The following is a 16,089-nucleotide window of genomic DNA, read 5'->3' as shown; positions in this document are numbered from 1 at the left end:
AAATATAAATGCCAACAGGTTTTCTGTGCTATTTGTACCTTATTTTTCACTTATCCACCCAGGGATTATTTGGGAGATAAATTGGAATATCTGTTCCTTAAAATTGGGAGTGCCAGGGGCCCTTGGTTTGAAGTCAGCTAATTATTCTTGTTGGCTTCTGATGGTATTTCTATACACTTCAGTCCTTTAGAAAATAATTTAATTTTCAAAGCCTACGCATTATGGAACACGCAGACTATTAAATATAGGTTAAACATATAGGTTGTGTGCTCCTTTTGGTATTACTTCTCTTAACCAGGAGAACATTACTCTTTTTGAAGTACATATATATATGCATATATGATTTTATTTATTCCTCTTAGAATTCTGAATTAATAGTCCTTTGCTTATTTACTGCATGGTAATATTTTCCTGTGGCTGGGGTCAACCTGTACTTAGTTAAGATGACTGAAGCACCAGCAGTTGGAAACCTTTCTACTTAAAGCAGTTTTAACTCTCCTGGGGGAGAGGAGTGAAGATGGAATTTTCAGCTTGGGAGCTGGGCTACAACCAAAAACAACAGAAAGGGAAGGTACCACCCATCAGGTAATCTTCAGTGGTTTTAAATGAGATAAGCAGAGGCTTCTTTCATAGCTTGCTTCCTTTCTCTGCACCTTTTAAAGGTGTTCAGAGTGGAAACCTTCCTGCCATTAAGTGGAAGATTAGTTATGTTTTATAGATTAGAAAGCTAATTTTTCTTCCAGAATTTCTATTTAGAGCTGCTTTCAGTCTTGTAGGAACTGTCATTCAATTTTACAAGTGGAATAAATTCAAGCGAAGTCAATATTTTCTGTGTACCTGCTGAAGAAACTGCTGTTGTGGAAAGTTTTCAATAAAATTCTAGATGTCTAGCTAGCAGCTTTCTCCAGATTTTTTAGGATTTCTAGCCTTTCAAATAATGTCCTGCTTTAATTTTTGCAACCTTGAGTCTGGTAGTGCAACTAATTTCCAAGGGCTTTAGTTACATTGAAACACTTTGGTATATACATTTAAATTGCATTAAAATTACAGCAGATAAAAAGCCCCACTAAAAATCTGTCAGCCCTGGCTAAAATGTTAGAAGTAGCACATAGGTTATCCATTAATCCATTTTCCAAAATTTTATTATTATTCTTTTATTCTTCTGTGAGGTAAGTATGCATGTTTGAGGGGGAGGAATTAAGGCAGTAAATGATTTGTTTTGTCCTTTGTGCAGGTCAATTAATTTACCTTAACTGGACACTGCACTCTAAGTGTCCTACAGCCAGCAGCAGGCAAGAGTCAGAGCAAGCTAGTTAGTCAAGCAGATTAGTCTTCAAAGCTGGATATTGACACCAGAATATATAATAGACAAGCACAGAAGAGTATCTTTCCCCCATTTCCTTTGTCTTTTCCCCTTGGAAATGCTAATTTCTCACTCCTCAATAGAGGCAAACAAAATCTGGAGTCAAGGTAGCCAAGTTTGAAGGGCTCCTGGTGGCATTACTACACTAACTAAAGATGAACTTTTTAATGGTGAGTGTCTGGTACTCTTAATGATATCTTTGTTCACAGTTTATTTTACTGGTTTCCAAATATACAGCAAAGGGAAGCAAAATTAGGGCTTTGGCCACCTGTTCAGTCTTACGGGGGCAGGCTGTAGGTTCAAGTGGTTGGGTAACACTTTCCTCAAGTAAGGAGAGGTTAAGTCATAATGAGTCATAATTTATAATGACAGTAGTGTTTTAGGGAAAAGGTTTTTATACAAATGTGCCTATCTTTAAAAAAAGTATGCATAGCTTCTTTTTGCTTTTTTGAAAGTCCTTTGTTAAATAAAAATGCTTTGATTTAAGGAACTACCTTAGCTAAGACCATTGACTGAAGTGTTGAAAGTTACATTACCAAGACTGTGAATGTACAACACCTAAAGTTCATGGGTCAGTTTACTAGGGCTATGAAATCAGAAATATAATACCAGGGCTACTGAATTATTAATAACTTCACTCCCCTGGGGGAAAAAAACCAAAACTAATTGAATTCCCCATTGTTATTTACAAACCTGAAAACTGTAATTGTTTTCCTAATTTTGCAATATTGCTAAAAGCAGAGAAACTTGCTATGGAAAATCTGGGAAGTGTCCTGGAAAATGTCGCCAGTGCTAGAAAGTATTTTTTAAAAAGTTAATCAAAAGTGATTTTAGGTTTGACTCTCACAGTCTCAATAAGCAGCTGGAGCTCCAAGACTAGCAAAGGTACATTTTAATGTGAATAACTATTAGTTTAGAAATGGAATTATTCTGAGATCTGTTCTGTTGTCTGAAAGGAGCATCCATTTAAAAATTAGACCTTCTAATTCCACTTGAAAGTATTGGTTTTCTTACAGTGAAGGATTGGTGTAACAGAGCAAGGGAATGTTGATAAATACAGAGAAAAATATTGTTGTGTAAAAGTTGTAATAGGAGACTAATAGTCAATTTGTTTCCCTTAGTGAGGTTCCTTGCCTCCCACGATAGGGAAACTTTCCTGAGATTCGATTCGAGTCACAACCATTCCTCAGATCAATTCACAGCCTTTAATCTAGAGATTGGAAAAGGGGATGTGAGGACTTTGTTCTTGCCTGTTATTTGCTTTGATAGTAAGACTTTAAAATAATTTTAGTAAGATAAAATACAGTTTAAAATTGTATTAAAATAGAGAAGGCATGTAATTTGTTGGGTGTATTGTAAAGATTTGTAAATTACAGCAAACTGGATCCAGAGATTTAATTTAGCCTCATACTTTCTGGAAGTGCTGGCTGTGTGGACTGATTTTCTTTTGCGAGTTGTTAGCAGATGTTCATAGAGGAGCTTGTAGTTAACTTCTAGGTGCAAAATGTGTCTTATAACAGCCCAAGAATAAAACATGGTGGATATTTAGAGTATGATCAAGCATCAGATGAACAATCTGTGTTTGTTGCCTTGCTACTGTTGAGTGTTATTTTTCCAGCCTTGCCTGGGGATGAAAGTGCTGCTATGCTGGTTACTGTTGTCTCATTTGTTACTATTATTTTTGCTTGCAATTAGTATTATATGAATAGGTCAAGTCAGCCCAGGCTGTAGCTGATAAATTCATTTATTGTAGAAGCTTTGGAGAATATAAATGGCAAGCTTTTAATTAGACAAAGCAGTGGACAGGACCCTAATGAATTAATATAAATAATACTTAAAAACTAGCTCATATCTTGTACAATAATTTTTTTTCTGATTTAAATTTCATACTTGAGTACTGTTTTGACTAGTTATGTTAGAAAGTCTTGAACCTCATTGCATAGGGTAAGCTAAATAAGTTTTGGTTTTATTCAAATAATATTGAATTCTTCTGTTGAAATCATGTCCTGAAAGGAGTTATTGATAGCATTTTGTAAAATACAGTGCTGAAGGATAAAGGGTTTTGAAAAGCAGATGGTAGTTTCACAGTGAAGCTGACTTGTGTGTGTTAAAAGGCAAACAAACTTACAGAATGAAAAAGGTTTCTGCAGTCTAGTGTTTTCTTACTGTTTTTGTATGCAAGACTTCTTTTGTGTTTGTCCCCTGATGTTTCTAACAAGTTGTGTATTTTTCGCTATAATGGGATGATAAATGGAGTGATGCTGCATTATTTGGTTTCTCACATCTTTTTTTTCATTTTGCTTTATCCCAGAGGTCTGTTTTCAACTTGGAAACACTTTATACTGAGTTGAGGACATATTGAGTGCACCATTTTCAGTTTACAGATGTTGAAAGGTTCCAGTTAGTGTGAAAAATGGTTGGGGGATAGAGGCTACCTTTGGAAATCCCAAAGCATCAGGTGTCCAGCCTTTTTCTTCTATGTTTTTGTTTCTCCTCTTGCCTGTGTATGTAGCAAATTATGGAATGAAAACTCTGTTCCTTCCTAGTGGATGAGTCCTCTGAGCATCAGAACTGCTACAAGTAGTGAACAGCAAGAGCAGTTCTCTGGCTTTAACCACATTTCTTTACATAGGTTATCATACCACTGTGTGACATCACCTGGTTCATGCATCTTTGTGTAATAAATTGGTCTTTGGAATTCTGTCACAATTTCAGCTTTCTCTTTTACTCACTTGGTCTGGGAAAAATTAGACATTGTGAGCATCTTCATTTATCTGCCCGAATTTGTTACCCTCCTCTACAGGGGAATGCCTTCCCTGCCTCAAGGCCCCACAAGATGGGAGATAACTTTTGCTCTAAACAGTTGCTGACTTGTTTAAAGCTATTTTCTCTTGCTAGCTGAGTAGCAGTTTCTGTGGTAACAGGTAGTCTAAAGTTAAAACAGTGAAAGTGGTGTTTTATCTTTCGAGTGTTTGAAGAGATTTGTGGTCTTTAAGTGTGAACACTTAGAATAAACCTATGGTAGTCAACTATTCTCTGTGCTTAACAGGCAAATGTGGTGTGATTAAAAAAAAAAGCTTTTTTCTCATAGGCAACGATTTTGTTTAATAGACCTTGATCTTCAGCACTGTTAGCACCTTCCATATGCTTCCATTTACAGGCTTTTCAATAAAAGCTTAGCACAATAGTGGGTGTGAAAATCTAAGAGTGCTGTTTATACTGTGCCTGTTGTGTTGAAAATGTGTGTTCAGCACCTTCCCTTGATTTGGAGCACATCCATGTGGGAATGCTTCTTCTATGAGCCTGGGAAATCCCTGTGAGCTATGGGAATGAGGAACCTGTGACAGCGAGGAATATTGATGCTTCAAGTAGGTTGTGTCGGCTGACTGTCATCAGGAAGGATGGAGCTTTTGCTAGTCGGCAAGGTCTATTTGTTCACAGAGCTATGCCAAAGACATGTATAATTACTTGAAACGATCTGTACAGAAGGAGTATAGAATTGTATGTTAGAGAGGCAGTACTGCAATAAATACTTTTTTGGGTGATAGTTGAGATCTCTAGCTGGTAGTCTGAAAAGACAAGATCCTAGACCTGCTTGAGTGCAGTTTAGCCTTCAGTTGCTGTCACAGCATCTTCCTCTGAGAAAGTCCACCTAAGAAGTGCCCACCTTAAATCACAGCAACATCTTTTACAGTTTCTAATTAATCTCTAATTAGATGTGTACTAGGGCTTGGGTTGGAACCGAGCATAACAGTGAAACAACCTTGATTAAACCACAAAGAATGATGTGGGCTGTAGTATCCTCTCCATTGCTATGCTTAAATCTTCTTGCTTTTGATGTGATATAACTTGTATGCAAAGTGAAATTTGTCAGCTTCTGGCCGCTGGAGTGGGGGCAATCCACTTTAAAGCTAATGTAATCAACTTCCGAAGAATCGGTTTTCTCTTTTTTTTAATTTTTCATTTATATTTCCTTTATTTTTCCTTTGTGGGCATCTAAAATTGTAATATATTTGCTTCTTGTCTGCTCAGTGAAACTTGCATTTTGGTCCTCATGTCTCTAACAAATGAACCTCTGAAACGCATTTTCAGTTAATCATCCAAATTGTTTTTCTTGCACTAGGTGGTCAGATTAAACAAGTAAATATTGTGTTTGCTGGTTGTCTGTAAAGACCATATACAAATGCTCCCCCAAAGTCTGGGAGTGGCTAACACTCAAAAACCCATGTGCTCAGCAAAACCATGTTTTTCTAGGTAAAAATCCTCCCTAGTATATGCCCATGAAAAGTCTGATTTACTTGGAATTTTCCTTGTAAAAGCTTTTTAGAAGAGTCCTAGCTAGCTCAAGACTCAGGCTGTTTCTAGGCCAAGTAATCATCTTAGAGAGACGCCATGAAGAATGGTAGTCTTTCACTGAATCAGGAGATAATTTTATAAGCTGTAAAATATCAGGGGATTTTTTTGCATGAATACAATAGCCACTTAAGCTAAATGAGTGTTGCATGGTTAGAAGCTGTGGGCAGCTTCAATTAAGAGAACTTTTTTTGCTATGCAGTTATCTTTGTCAGAAAATGGAACTGCTTGGTACTCTTACCTGATCTAGCTCCTATCAAATATAGGAAGTTGTTGGACAGATGTTTTTAAGTGAATTTTCTAAACCATCTTCTTTTGTTGGGGGTTTTTCTGTTGTTTTTAGGTTTTTTTACAGTAAAATGCTTCTGAAGTTAGGCTATGAAAGTGGCCATATTAAAAAGCACTTTTGAATAATATCTGATACATGCATGAGAATATAAACTCCTGCTAGTATAAATAAATACTAAAAAATAAACAGAACAATAAATATAATTATTCAGATAAAACAGAATAATTCTATCTCCCATTCTATGTAGGTGATGGATGTTGGTTGCAAGATGAGTTTTTTTGTCAGTTGGTTGAGTGTGTGTGTTTTTTTTTTCCTCTTGTTTTAACTGGTTTATAGGCTATATTTTTAGCAGCAAAGAACACATTAGACTTAGGAAAGCTCTTCCAGTATGATCCATATCTGTTGCCAGAATTATGTTAGTCTTTGAGTCCTATTTTTTAGCACAAAGATCCCCTGAAATTTGCCATTTTTAACAATCCTTAGCGTGCTTGTTGGGCTGTGTCTTAAAGAAATTCATCTGGTAACCAGCAATACTGGAAACAGATACTGCATAACTTTACCCAAGTACGGTCTTAATAATAAAATGGCTAGTTTACATGCCATATATAGTTTTAGAAACATTTAAGATGCTTTTAAAGTAATTACATTTTTTGACAGCTCCCTTGTGGGGAGATTTTACTTTGCTGAAATGTATCCTGCCATTCATGTTTTATAAAACAGCTTGTCTCTAGTTTGAGCTTTGTTTTATCAGATTTATTGGCAAAACAATTTTACAAAGACAAAAGTGTTGTAATAAATGTGGTGAATTACTTGCTTCTTAAATTTACTGACTTGGGACTGCACCACAGCTCCCTTGCTGAGTACTTATGTGTCAGTTGTAGTTGGATAATCTGCTAAAGGGAAAACTAGTTTCTGGATTCCTGTATTCCTTACTGTAGAATAAAAATAGTTTTCAGTGTTAATATACTCCAGTTGAAAATAATGTGTATGCTAATATAGCTGGCTTGTTGAAAATTACACTTGGAGAGTAGAAATTAAAAAATGTTTCTTCTTTTCCTTGAACTTTGCATAAATTTGATACATACATTAAAATGAAAAGTAAGTGATATAAAAAAAACTTAAAGGAGTTCTAAGAGCCATAATAGTAAAATTTTCTGTGAAAGTTGATCTGAAATCATATCATGATCTAGAGCTCCTGGATTGTCTTCCCTTTGATGGAGAAGTCAGTAAATTACTTTGGTTCTATACTTAATGTTATTTTTCTGAAGCATAAACTTGAAGCATCAGTTGTGGTATGTTATATTCTTACTTCTGTGCTTTCATAAAAGCCCAAGCCACTAATGCACAAACAGATGTGTAGCTTCTCCCTGCTCCCCTGGGTTTACTGACTTGATTGCTCATAGTCTTGATGAGGTTGCTTAATTTAGGGAATGCAATTATCAACCAGATTTCATTGCTCTGGGATTGTACAGTTCAAGATAGTTTCAGACTAAAGGTTTTTAATTTCAGTAAAAAAGAAAAAATCCAAATTATTCTGACAATGACAGTAGCTTTTATCTGTTAACTGTTAGCCTTGTACCCCTGTACCCCTCTGCAGCTTTGGAGAAGTCAGGGTTAAAAGCACAGCCATAGGAATTGCTGCTTTTCAGGTAATCCCTTGGCAAGCAATGCCTTCTTTTTTCCTTATTTAACCCTTCAAAGCTGAGAGTTCCTTTTCTCAACCCAAGTGCAAATGCATGCTGGTATTAACATGTCAGCCTTGAGGTAACCCCAGCTGCTGCCAGCAGAGTGTTAAAATCCAGACCTGTTTTAGCATTGCAGAGAATTGTCCAGTTGGAAGCGCTCTTCATAAAAACATGACTTTGCATCAAAAATGTTTGTGGAAAAATCGCAATTCTTGAGCAAAATTAAGAATTTTAGACAATGCATATAAAATAGTTAACAACACACAGTAAATTTATTGGGATAAATATTTATGTAACTGTGAACAGCTGAAGCCTACAATACAGGGTTATGTTGTGTTTTTACATGAAACAAGTCATTAAACTTACTGTTGCTGTTGAAGGGAAAATAAATAGTTGGTCTGTACTTACAGGTTTAGTTTCATGAGTAAACTACTGTGTGAGTTTCAAAAATTTTAGATAAAAGAAGTTTCTGACATATGTGTTCTTTAATTGAAATCCAAAAAGCGTTCTCTCTTTTTAAATTGGATGTCTAGACAGGGGAGGTGCATTTCCTTTTATTGAAGAGAGTTGAATATTTTCTAAATATAGATTAGAGATGTTGCAGGCAGTTGAGATGTGAATCAGCTGTTTTAGGAAAGTTTAACAGGCACTTTTGTGTTGCATACTTACTGGTGTGCAGAAACACTGTGTGTGTATGAACCTTTTCTTCCTGAGCAATAGTGCTAAGTTACAGGTTTTGAAACAAATTTCTCACTTTGTGTGAAAGCAGCCTTCACAATGGCTGCCCGTGACTTGCTTTTTTGTGAAGTGTGGATATTTTTTGCATGAGGATGTTTAAACCTAATCCTATTTTTTGGTAATGGTTATGTAGATAGGTGAGTATATTTTATGGCGGTTAAGCCCTGCTCTGGGATTCAAAATCTGGCTGTGAAAGAGTTTTAATCTGGGCACAGTAGCAATGCTTCAGATTTTTTTTTTGTTATGAATATTCCTTATTTGTTTTGTCACAGGCCTCATACAATGCACTTCAGTGTATTATTTCAGTAGCAAACTGAAGAACAGAGCATTGTTTTTTAAATGGTATTATACTAATGATATAGTATTAATTTAGAAAACAGTAATAGCCTAATGTTCTAACACTTTAATAATTTTTTTTCTAAATGTGTTCTATCAACATTCATTAATTTTTATTATTTTAGGAGCAATGTCAATGTAGAATCCCATGTTGATATGCAGTGTTTACTTAAATTAACGTGCATTGCAATTTAAAAAATATTCTTTGGTTATTTAGTTATTGTCTTAAATGTCCGCATAAAGGTCTTAAAGTTTTCTCTCTGTGTGGGAAAAGTTAGCATATTCAGGTGGAACTCAAACATTAAAATCCAAAGTTGACTAATCATTGTAATGAAATTTGCACCTCTGTAAAATTTGGATCTCAACATTCAACTTGTTCACTGCTTAAAGTGTATCCATTCCTGTTCGTACAAATTTTGTGTTATTAGCACCAATGTTATTTGACTTATTAATTAATGTTAAAATACTGTGTTATCAGCTGCAGTCTTTTTCCCAAATCATTGCAAGCAGGTAGAGATTCTTCATGGAATGTAGCAGACATTGTCTTTCAAGCCAAGTGATTATGGTGATGTAAAAGGTCAATGATTTCTGCATAAATTCCAGAACTCTTGAGGGAAAATAAAAGGGGAAGTTAATATTTTTAATAATTCTTTTTCAAAGTTTTAGTTGTGTGGAAATTGACCTGGATATTTGCTGCAAGGAAATGATGCATCAGTTAGTGAATGTGTTAATATTGGGGAATATATTTTTAAAACTGCATTGATTCAGGATGTTGATGGTAATGGGAACAGTCCAGATTGAAAATGTAGAAACACGTGTTTTCCAGCCATAGGAAAAAGCAGTTCTTTAACATTGTAGTTAAAACCTGAATCCACAAATATAATACAGATGCTTTCCTCCTATTGAAACACAGCACAAAGTCATTAAATACCTTGGTGGTTTTTATCCCGAGTGTTTTCATCCCAGGTTTCAGTATATGTATAGTGGGATAATTTGAATTTTCCAAATTAGTAACTGAAGTGAGATTATGAGGCAGAGAAGATTTTGAAGAATTCCACTAATGTAAATCAAGATTATCTGAAAGGCTTTTGGAAGCTATTGGATAGGGATGGATATTTTGAGACTGGAAGGTGTCTAGGGCCACCCTCAAGCCCACTCAAAGACCTGCCCCTAGTTTTTCTTTTTAACTGTTCACTTAGCAGTGTTCAAGCCATCACTTGAGAGGAGAGCTTTTTTAGATTGAGCTGATTAAGCTGTTCTCTTCAGCTGTGGGCTTCAAGCCAATTTGTGTTGCAAATTCCAAGTGTGTCTTGTCTTGTTGGTACCAACCCTCATTACTTTTTGCTGCAGAAGTGGGGAAACCTGAAACTTTAGAAGCTGTAGGAAGTTTTCTGGTGAGGGAGGGAGGGAAGCAGGCAAAATGAAGATGGTGGTAGGAAATGGGCAGGAGCCTGTGTTACAGCACCTCTGTATTTGTGCCGTGGTTATCTTCATTCCATCTCTCTCAAGATTGTTAAGGGACTAGAAAGAAGATTGGTATTTGTGGTTTTGTGACTTCAGTAAAGGATAGAGTGGGAAACAATTAAGGCCGTAAGTAAATAAATAATGATTTTTATCTTCTGTGAATTGCACTATGGGTGTTCCAGTGGAGTATCTGGTGTGCCATATCCCAACAATGCTGCTTATTAGCATTTTCCTAATGTCTATGAAAAGACTAGAAAGCTTTTTTACAGGTTAAAGCCCTGTAAATCCTCTCCATTACTTTGAAACTTTTGGGGCTGATGGAAAGACTATGGCCTCTTGGTACTGTTTATTGTGTTGAGATTGCCTGTATTATTTATGTGTCTATAAGTGGTGTGGTGTGTTCTGCCAGGATCTTGTATGATGACTTTTCCTGTGTTTTGAGGCTGGAACTAATTTTTTTATAACTTTGTAGTTAGCATGTTGGTATTTCTTTATACCTTATATGTGTAGTGTGTTTACAGAAACCATTTATAAACGGTATGGGTAGTATGTAGTGCTAAACAAGGATCTAAAATGTCTTTAAGTGTGCGAGGTGTTGGGTTTGTTGTGGTTTGTTTGGGGGTTTTTTAACTCTTAAAAGCTACTGTCTTTCAGTGGTGCCAGAAGGGGCAGCAATGTAAAACTGTAATTATTCCAAGAAGGATCTCTTGAAGTAATGCTTAAAGTGGAGTGGTAAGAAGATTACATTTCCACTGGTCATACAATGCTCATTTTGTATAAAAACCAGCTGTGTGTTTTGGTACTGTCTTAGGGTGTAGAAGTGGAAATAAATCACTGTTGAATGAAATGAGATGTTACATGAGAGCTCACTTGCAGTAAAACCAGTGTTGCCTGGCAGTATCTTTGTTAGTTATCCTGTGTGCGCAGGGAATTTGGAGAGTTCATATGTATGGATTCTTGCCTAGGGATCCTCTGCAGTAAAAATGCTTTCCTTTTTATCTGAGGCTTCAGAAGAACCACACTCACTTTCTGTCTTTGATTCACTTAAGTTACATTGGCCCAACAATTTAACAGTTTTGGAGGAAACCTTGGATTGTAGGACTTTGCTTTGAAGATGGTGTGTGAAAAAGTGTATGAAAACTGTCACAAAGTACTGTGAAAGTACTTTGCAGTCAGTCTTCAGAAACCATGCTCTTGTTCTTCTTTTTGGGGAGGAGTTTCATGTAGCTGAGTATTTTTCAGCTGATATTATGGGCTTCAATTGTCTCATCCATGAGGCATCACATGTGTACAGACTGAATGTGGCTTATAAGGACTCGCAAAGCAGGTTGCTTTGTAAGGAGCTGTTGCTTGGAATAACCAAGTGCTTAGAAAAGGGCGATTGACAGCAGCACCCTGGTGGTCTTGTGTAGCTCAACCGGCAGAATTCATGTTTTCCTTACCGAGGGAATGAATGCTGGGATGCTTGGATGGATGGATGGTTTTGCACAGACCCGGGCGGTGCTGCAATGCAGAGAGCGCGCCGCGAGGTGGCTCAGCAATACAGCGCCTGGAGCCGCTCCCGGCGGGACTGGGACACGGGGAAGCACCGGGGCTGCAAACTCTGCTGCAAACTCTGCTGCAAACTCTGCTGCAAACTCTGCTGCAAACTCTGCTGCAAACTCTGCTGCAAACTCTGCTGCAAGCCGCGCCGAGCTCCGAGCGGTGCTTGGTTACTGCAAAGCATCGCTGCGCTTCTCGGGTGTGAAAACAGCAAGGTGCCCTCCACATATGCTCGGGTGGTGTTATGGTGGATCTGTACTTCAAACTTCTTGAAATTGATTCGTCTGAAGGTGTTTTGTTACTCGCTCTCGAAGCTTTTTATTGAAACTCCATGCTTAAGCCCTTCAAAGTAGAGGATGCCTTGCCTAAAGAGTGGAACTAATAGTATTTTTATGACGCTGGAAGGTGAACTCTTTCCAAAAAAATTAAAGGAAAAATGGCCATGCAGCTGCAGAAAGAAACATGATACGTGGGATCCTTATCTATTTAGTAAGCCTGGGACCAAAAAGTAACTATAAAAGTGTCACCTTGTTTTGAAATAAAAATGGGAAGTTCTCAGAGGATAAGATGATCTTTCAGCCCACACAATTTCCATTTTGACCTAGTAAAACTTGTTATTAATTCTAGTTTAGATACCAGTAGGAATGCTAAACCTGAAGTGTCACTGGTGCCTGAGCTGGAATGGAAGCAGATTTCATCCGCTGTTGATAATAGCTTATGCTGCTGGTGTGGGATGGAGGAGTAGGGAGTTTTGCCACCAAGGTGGGGAAGAGAGGATTCTGAAGATTCAGGAAAAAAATATTAACATTGCCAGTATTAAAATGCAGATCTTAGGGATCTTGTGAAAACACAGACCTATGGTGGGGAGTCCTGGGTTTCATTATCTCTCCTGCTTCTTCATGTTGTGACCACTTCTTGTCAGCACTGAAGTAATAAGTACATGATGATCTGACTTTCGCCAGCTGCTGATGTTTCTGGAACTGGGAGTGCAGGCCAGAGCAAGCTGAGAAAGATGGGTATCATACAATTACCCCCTAAATCTTGAACTGTTCTCATCTGTAGTTGACTGTTTAGATTTCACAGCTGGTAGAAAATGAAAGTTTTTCAAGTAGCTGTGGAAAATAATGAAGTGATTATAGCTTATATGGACTTAGCTTATAGTCTTTATATTAAGGACTAAACTCATGTGGTTAAAATTGAGAGGAGAGAAGGAACAGCAAAGGCACCTTGGATACTGAAATGCTGTGCTGTTGCTCTAGTGTAAGAAGATGATGATCACATTTCATGAATCACACTGACATGGCATGCTCAGAAACAAGCACTTACTAATCTTTCTCAAATTCCAATTCTGAATGCACATGGAGTGTATACTTGGAGTTCATCCAGCAGTAATGAGCAGTATTTTTAAAGAGAAGTCTTCCTGCTGTAGTCAGGATTTAAGTATGATGATGTTCACCCAAATCTTCTGGTTTAATTTTGTGCCTTGAAATAAATAATAAAGTTTTAAAGCTATGGAAATATCAATAAATATACAGCAGGCAGCAGAATTCATGCAGCCCTGTACCAGCTTGCTGGCAGGACACTGTGGCACCTGCAGCCTGGCAGCTGGGGCTGGGTCAGCACATCAGTCCCCTGCAAGGTGTGCTCTTTCCTTCCATCAGTCCAGGACGGTGCCTGTGCTGAAAGAATGGCTCTGGTGCCTCAGCTGGATGCAGGCTGTGCAAATTGCTTTGGCACTGGTGATGTTACAGTGGCCAAGGAGCAGGTGGGGGCCCGAGAGGAGCTGGAAGCTGAGGGCAGCTCAGTAGAACTGAGCCCTTGAGGTGGAGCTTGTTTGGTTACACATGGATGCTTGTCCTTGGAATAGACTAGTTACAAAGATCTCCTTCTTCAGAACAGCGTTAAGGGCGGTTCTGGGATGCTTAGTCCTACCCTTTTAGGCATAGGGAGAGCCTCAGGAAGGGAAATCTGGTGAACACCAGGCTGTACCACAGCTGCTTTGTCCTGAGATTGTACTCTTTTGAACTAGCAGGTTTGTTTTTTTTTTTTTCTTTCACAGCAATGTGCTTTCTTTAATCTCCTGACTAAAGGATCTTTGCTGGAAGCAGGACCATGGTAAGGGAAAGGGGAAATTCTGTGTCTAGACTAAACCACAGCTCTTCCTTCTCTGATGTGGCCAGTTCTAGACAACCCAGGCCTGTAATGAAGGTAGTGGTGGGACTGTTAAAGCTATTTTAGATGCCTGCTCAGGATGCATGCAAGGAGTGTCAAGTCTCCTACTTGCCCCAGTGCAACCGTGTTTGTCCCACAGATGAATGGGTTTAGTGTTATTTGCCCAGGCAAGGGCAAAATAGAGACTATAATAGGGAAGGTGACTCTCAGTATAAGTTTACAAACTGGGCAAGGAGCTTCAGCTGAAACATATGAATGGTAAATAGTTTTATTTCCGAGTCTGATATGGAAGAAAGCATTTCCCTCCCCATCCTTCCCAAATGAAGTCTCTTGAGCTGAAAATTGCTTGACATTGGTACTGCTTACACATCCAAAAAGGTGACAAATATTTGTTCCTTCCTATTATAATACATAACAGCAGACTCTATTAGTGCTTTACTACATGTAACATAAGTGAAAAATTGATCTTTCTACTTCATTCCTTCAATTTTTTATCCTCTTCTTGAATAGCTGGCACTGTGGTCTCTTCTTACTATCCTTGAACAGACTCCTGTTGGTCAGGCTACTTGAAATTCATTACAGGATTGGATGAGAACATTAATGATGTTAATGTGTCACTTCAGTTTCTGGATTGGCAGTATATCAATATATTCCTTAATCATTGCTTGAAGATTTTGGAACCAATAAGGAGGCTTACTTGCTTTCAGTGAATCAGTTTTTTGAAGAAAAAGTCACAGAATCAGAACATAAAGCTTCAAACAACAAATAGTTTAGAAATTACTGACTTGTAAGCATGCCAGAATATATTTCTGAAGGCCACTGGTATCTTCAGGTAAAAGGCAATATTGTAGTGGTGGCAGCAGCCCACCGCAACTGATGGAAAATAAGTTTGTACACCAGTGAACAAATAATGACTGGAGATTTTTGTGCCATTTATGGAGGAATGCCCTGAATCTGTGAGTACCGTGTTCATCTCCTTCAGTGCCTTTATTCATTGTGCTTTAATTGCAAATGAAGACATGCTTTTATTCTCACATTTAAGCAGGGTGTGCATCTATTTTTAGTACTGCTATCAGTCTTCTTTGCGATAAGATATGTAAGTGTGTAAATGTTTGAGCATATATTTATACATACACTATTTAACTTTCTTTTTTTAATGAAGCTAACACTGGAATGTATTACGGCCAGGAGGTGGTGGGGTTTATAAGGTGTGCCTAGTTTGTATGCCAACTCCTGGAATGAGAAAGGAAATGCTTGAAGACGTCTGGCAAACGTTTTAAAATTACTTCATTTTTTTTCTCAACCACAGAGCCTTACACTTGAGTTCTGTGTTATAATTGCCTTTTTCTTTCTCTGTTTGGTAAGAGAAAAATAATGCATCTCATGCACAGGCAACTGCTTAATCATACCTTCCTGCCTTGTTATGGAAACCTGAAATGTTTTGCCTCAGGTGAAATCACCTTTTTTTTTTTCCTTCTTAAATTGAAGACCAAGAAAGGTGACAGGAATGGTTGGAATCTACTTTCTTCTAAAACTGAAATTGTATTATTTTGGGTTTTAGCTTATTTTGTGTTAAATCTGACGTGTTTTTTTGTATCTAAAAGTTTTGATAAATTTGAATCTCATGAAAGTGTGGTCTGTTCTTTTGCAACTATGTAGGAAGGAATATTTTCCACCCTCTACTCTGTCTGCTAAAGGAAAACAAGTCCTTTGGCAAAAACAGAAAGGAAAAACTGGCATTTAAAAGAGCCAGTATTAAAATTATGAGACTTGAAAGGATACTGTAGGAAAAGCTGGAGTGTGGGAGGGAATGGGGATTCCCCTTCCCCTCCTACAAGGAAACAGTCACTGTTTATTTAATGGTAAAGGTGTTCCTCATTTTAGATAAGCAGGTTAACATTAGAGCCCTGGTAGGAAAACCTGGCTGACTCACATGTGTTGCTTCTGTTTTGTACAATATAAACTTGTATCATCACTATCATATGTCTATAGTCAAATAATTGATGCCTGTAATCGTCTTGCTGGAGTACAAGGTCTCTCTCCAAACTTGCTTGTTTCCATGTTTCCTGGGAAGTATTTATCAGTTAATAAATATTGATGGTGTATGATCTGATATGGTAGAGTTATGTTGTGTTATATCATCTTTT

The 16,089-nt window shown here is 37.5% G+C and overlaps 1 protein-coding gene across 1 annotated transcript in view; it reads left to right on the top strand.

The window, feature by feature from the left end:
* Nucleotides 1-16,089, top strand: part of GMDS (GDP-mannose 4,6-dehydratase) — a 407,910-nt gene that overhangs the window by 23,963 nt on the left and 367,858 nt on the right. The gene's annotated exons all lie outside the window — the stretch shown is intronic.

Source organism: Ammospiza caudacuta, chromosome 1, assembly GCF_027887145.1.
Source record: "Ammospiza caudacuta isolate bAmmCau1 chromosome 1, bAmmCau1.pri, whole genome shotgun sequence".
Classification (NCBI taxonomy): Eukaryota; Metazoa; Chordata; class Aves; order Passeriformes; family Passerellidae; genus Ammospiza; species Ammospiza caudacuta.
Note: the sequence above shows the minus strand (reverse complement) of the source record. Positions and strands in the feature narration are given on the sequence as shown.